The sequence below is a fragment of the Solea solea genome, chromosome 9 (genome assembly GCF_958295425.1).
Source record: "Solea solea chromosome 9, fSolSol10.1, whole genome shotgun sequence".
NCBI lineage: Eukaryota > Metazoa > Chordata > Actinopteri > Pleuronectiformes > Soleidae > Solea > Solea solea.
In genome coordinates, this window is record NC_081142.1 from 8,309,940 (window position 1) to 8,316,053 (window position 6,114).

The window sequence follows — 6,114 nt, forward strand, 5'->3', positions numbered from 1 at the left end:
AAGATGTTTCTTTGTCAGAGTTTCTCTGTGTTCCTCAAGTGTAACTCAAACTTTGATGGCAGTTTTTGCACACACACACACACACACACAGAAAAAGAGAGAGATCCCTCATGCATGCCTGCGCGCGAGTGTGTGCGTGTGTGTGTGTGTACATGTGTGTAGTGTTTGTCTGCTCAGTAAGGCCAGTTGAACAACAAGATATCCCCCAGGAAACTCCAAACATGGCATCATGAATTTTTCAGCACTGACATCCGCCATCTGCACCTTGGCCAGCACACACACACACACACACACACACACACACACACACACACACACACACACACACACACACACACACACACACACACGCACGCCAATCCAGCATTCCTCACACGCATACATGCATCTGCTCTCTCTCAGCCTGTCTCACCTCTCTCTTCCTCCTCTGTCTGTGTGTGTGTGTGTGTGTGTGTGTGTTTTTGAATATGCTGCATCTGGTCGCAGAAACTCCTGCCAGTACATTTTACACTTCAGCGTATTCAACTGTCAAAAATGTTTTTAAAGAGAGAAGCAGAGAGAGAGAGGGGGAGAGGGAGAGATGGAGAGATGAGCAGGGACACCGCAGTGAGAGATATTGATATTCCCGTTTGATTTGTGATATTGATAAAGCAGCAAATCTTTTTCCTGTCCAGGAGTATTGACTTCAACTAAGGAACCCTTAGAGGCAGATGAAGAGTGAGAGAAATCAAGGGAAACATTTGATATGCGGAGACAAAAAAAACTAAACACACAGTGTATCTGTGCTGCTGCTGCTGCTGCTGCTGCTGCTGCTGCTGCTGCTGCTGCTGCTCTCACAACGTAAAGAAGAAGTGCATGGATTTATATGTCAGGTGTCAGAGGGACAAACCATTGCCTTGAGGATTTAGAGAAAGTCTTGTAGTGTGTCTGTGGGCTCAGTTGTCCATAGTCACTGTAGATACACTTCTTTTGAAACACTACGATGAGTTTCAGAGCCCAATATCGCAGCGTCTTCACCTGACAGCGCCTTATCGAGCGTCTGTGCGTGAGAGTCTGCAAAGTTACACGCCAAGTTCATTTTAATACATCGGTTTACGCATGAGGCCCCTGGTCCTCAAGATGACAGGAGCACGTGTGAGCTCAGTTGGGCCACATCAAGAAGGAATGAATGAATGAATGAAACAAGACATTAATATGATGCAGGGATTCATGATTTTAAATAATTGAGCTTGTGTGCATGAAAAGAAAGTACAGAGGAATTATTGAAAGATAAGATTAAAGGGGGGGGGGGGGGGGGGGGGGGGGGGGTGATAATGATGGCGATGATTGAAGAGGAAGAGGTATTTTATTCGCCGCAGTCTGTCTCAGTCCCAGTTAATGACACGATTGGCTTGTGCCAAGTAGGCTGATTGCAGCGTAGTCTATTCCTGGAGACACACATGCACACACACTCACTCACTCACCCTCACTCACCCTCACTCACACATTCATACACAGCACAGCCAAATGTTTGCACTATACAAGGTCATGAGATCTTATGTTTGCTGGCACTTGGGGACCTGTAAGACACTGCAGGTACGTACACAGGGCACTTTTATTTGGCATGTGTGTGTTTGCTGACGTGTGACTACACATCTCTTTATTTATCCATTTGGCTGCAGAACATTAACAGTTTTCTAGATGATGTCACTATGTGACACATTTCAAAAACAAGGCCCATTTAAAACAGTATTCATTTGCATGAACACAAACAATCCACTAGGACTAAACATCGTCAGTAAGGTCCTGACTCTCGTCTCAGACAACATCAAATAAAGTGAATAGATTCTGGTGTTTATCCTGGTTCATACCTTCATGATGTTTTGGTTGATCTTTTCAAATCAGCAGAGTGAGCAGGCATTAGGCATTGATTTGATTCTAATAATGTAAAACACCAACAGTAAATGTCAGTTTTTAATGACACAGTTTTCCAGTTAAAGATCGACTTGTTTGTTTCCGAACAACAGGAAGCAAAGATGCCAGTTTCTCCGTTAGCAGCAGCCTCAATTAGCAGATAACACGCATACGTGTGAGGTCAGGTCAAAAACACCCAATAATAAAATTCCTCACTGAATATACAACGCTGAGGATGAGGCTCAGAGGAAGCAGACACAAAGAAAAGGCCACTTATGTATTTGTGGCCTGAGCGTCACACATACTGAGATGATCTCACTGGATGTTTCCTTTGGTAAGTGGACGCAGTCAGGGTCTCGTTCAGAAATATGAGAGTATCCTCCCAGAGAAGAACGCACGATTCTCATCCATAAAGAAAGACTGAGAAAATGGTCGTCAGCAGGTTTGTATTTCTTTTTACTCTGCAGCAGCAGCAGCATAAGCAGCAGCAGCAGCAGAAGCAGCAGAAGCAGCAGCAGCAGCAGCAGCAGCAGAGATGATAGGAAACATGGTCAGTGAAGGGGAAGCATGGATCATATAGGAAACACATCAGGTACATCTGTGGCCTCCTTAGGACCTTTCGTAGTGTAAGCACTGACCTTGTGAGGACCAGTAGTCCTCATGGAGACCAAAACCTGGTCCTAATGAGACAGAACCTCATTGTGGGGCTATTATTGTTGTGGTAAAGGTTAAAGTCTGTGTGTGTGTGTGTGAGGGGAGAATGAGAGCGTGTGGGAGAGAGAGCAGTAAAAACAATGGCAGGATTTAAATTAAAGGTGGAATTTACTGAGCATTTATGTAGCGTGACTGGCAGCGTGCGTGCGTGCACGTGTGCACGCGTGCGCGCAGAATAATTGGAACTTCAATGCCCACAATCCCCACTGACTCCTCTGCTTCACTCCGCCCCACACCTCCCCTCCTCCTCCTCCTCCTCCTGCACCGCTGCCGCCGTTGCTGCTGCTTCTGGCCACGCCCCATTCAGCAGCCGAGTCGGCTCACGGTTGGCCCTGTTTTGTCGTGACGTCATGACCCAACGTGGGGTTTCTCGGCAAGGGTTGGCTAGAACGAGGCAACCTGTCGTCCAATCAGAACGCAGAGAGAGTCCTACGACGAGGAAGAGCTTTTAAGGTGGAACCGAGGGTTTGAGTTCGACGCCGTGTTCAGTCCAAATTGAGACGTGAGTCCTGGAACTTGAATTTCGCTGTCGACGCAGGAGCACGAGGCACTCGCAGTAATCCAACCGACATGTGACGAGGTCTGGGCGTAAGTGACGTCATCTCCAATGACTGGTGTAAGTAAAGATGGTCAAATCACGCACAGTATCTACTTTCCCTTTTCTTTGTGGCGTCCGTGATGCTACGTTCTACTGTTGCAGCACAACACTCACATGTGTGTGAGTGAGTTAATGTTGAGTAAACAATTGAAAGTATACATAAATAAATACAATACAGCACGTGCACTGTTCAGAAGCCTTAGATCTGTTTGTTCACCAGTGCCATAATGACCATATATAGATATTTGTTCCAATCATTAGTGTTAAATTAGACTTTTTTCAGGAATGTTTATGTAAGTCTTTTACACACCACTGCACATGACAATACACTAATAGCTACATGAAAATGGAAAAACAAACAAACAAAAGTGAGGAGAACTCCTGTATTTGTTGTTTATGGCTGATGAAGATATAATGCAGGCACCCATGATCATCTTCTTTTTTGTCGCTGACGTCTTCGGTGTTCGATGCTGACATTTTACCACATAGAATATGAATTGGCCCCGAGGCCCCTGAGGAATTGTCTAAAAGGTTTCCAGAGTACTATTTATAGTCAAAATAATAAAAGATAAATACACAAGAGGACATTTTCTTTAAATATCTATTAGGGGTAGAAAATTGTGAACCATCAATAAGTATATTATTGCACAGTCTGAAGCAATTGAATTGTTAATGTTGGTCTGTTTAACACTGCCGTTATCATAGTGCTGATATTGAGATACTGATGTTGTTGTATTTCGTGTATCTGTGCTGACAGCTCGCTCTGCTCCTCTGACCATTACTCTGAAAGTGCTGACTCTGCCTGAACCTGCACCCTTAACTTTCCTTTCATCTTTTTTTTTTATACTAAGGCAGAGCTCAGTCAAAGCCACCTTTATAATTCATTCAGAATTTATAGAGAAAGGAAGTGTCTGTGACTGCTATTTTTCATCAGAAACAGGATGAACAGTAGTCGCTTTTCTCAGAAAACTGCTTCGAAGAAAATCTAAACCCTTTCTCATCCTCAACTCACCCCCTTCTGCTTTAGGTCACAAGGTCATTAGTCACTCCTGTAATTTCTGAACTGTGTTGACGTCTGTGCCCGTCTGTGTTCGTATGCTCGTCTGCCCATCTGTCTCTCAGAATCCCTGTGTGAGGAGTTGTGGGAATAATTACCTGTGTGATCCATTCTAGACAATTAGATAATGGTGATTAGTACAATGAATGGGCTTCACAGGGTATGGTGGTGTTGAATGTGAGGTGAGGTAGTGGTGTGGTGTTGTGCAGAGCTTACGCCATTGAATTACAATGTGTCTGTGTGAAAGAGGGAGCCATAAGAGCCTTTTTGAATGAAGGCGGACGAGGGGAAGAGAAGGTGTGGACTCAAGTCTGCACACAATGGAAAGGATTCATGCTGTGTAAATCCTTCCTGCTCCTGGTAGTGAAAGATATCTTTCCATAGTTTCCCATGCATCTCCAGTGAGATCTCCAGTACCTTCCTGCTCTTCATACAGAATAACAAACATGTCACATCATTTTGCAAAGTTTGTTTTAGTAAGCAAAGCGGGCAAAGAGTGGCTTAGTGTACCTGATGTACTGTGTGTGGTTGATGTAAGATTTCACATGGACAACACGTGCATTTATAGAGTTGGACTGGCTAAAAACAACATCATATAGAGTGGTGGGGTGAGTCTGATTATTGACAGTCTGTGTTTGAATAACGTGGGAGCCAATGGGAGCTGAGCTCCCATAAAAAAGGAATCAGGGCTCCCATGAAGGTAGTCAAATTGTACAACTGTGGGGGTCGCCGCTAAAATCGAACTAAAAACCAAGGGTAGGTTTGTGTGTGGACATGTCCCCACCAATATTTGGAGAAAGCCAAGATTGTCCCGGCCAATATTAGAGACATAGCCGGTGATGTGCTGTGAGTTTTCCTTTCTATTACATATTATTTTAATCTATAGCCGTCTGGCTATATAATGTTATGTATTTATCTCAGTCTTGGTTGACGTTGGTTATAGCACAACTCCCACAATTATAGGATTAGAATTTGAACCCTGCTGACAGTGATACGTTGTTATCTGAGGCGTGAAGTGACAGGTAAAAGGCTGTCTTCTTGTGATCGTGTTGTTTACACCAGGTGTTAAGGGTCTTTTTCTCGACCCGATTTCCTTGAGCCTAAAAGCACAGATGATTTGAATATGATAGATTTGGATGGCTAAATGTTTACCAGTGGAAAGTTGAGCCAGATGGTGATACTGTTTATTTGTATTTATCTATTTATTCGCGCAGTATTTTGGCAGCTTTTGCCTTCTGACTCCATGCTCGATTTCCAAGTGTGGAAAGGTTGAAGGGCTCAAGTTGTGGAGGATTCACAGTGGGCGATGAGTTTAAATACTAAAAATAATACAGGCCAGTGGGAGCCACTGTTCTTGCTCTGATTTGGTTTCTCTCTATAACACTGTGACATCTCGACCTTTTGTTGTAAAAAGTGCCAGGAGGCAGATTTAAATATTTGCTTTAGTCACTCTTTAGTTGAAACAGCGTAAGGTTGCGTTTATAGTCAGTGTGTAACTTTTTTTCACACAGCGTTATATTTGCTAATATTATCTACTTTTTTGGTACCTGCTCCGGCGAGGATACTAAATACTAAAATGGACGGAGCGAGCTGGACGTGTATAAAACGACGTCATGGCAGTTTGGCGCAGTCGTGCTATGACGACCCCACCCGCGGTGAGGAGGTACCGTGAAGTAATGGAAAGCGACCCGCCTGATACCAAACTGAGTCGAGTGGAGTCGAGTAGTGCTAGAACTGTATAATGAAAAGAGCTATAATTGAGGATGTAGTGGAGAAAACATGGACTGTATATAAAAATGGATTGAAAGGTGAAGCCCAAATGAACCAAAGTCACCCATCCACAGTCTTAGTC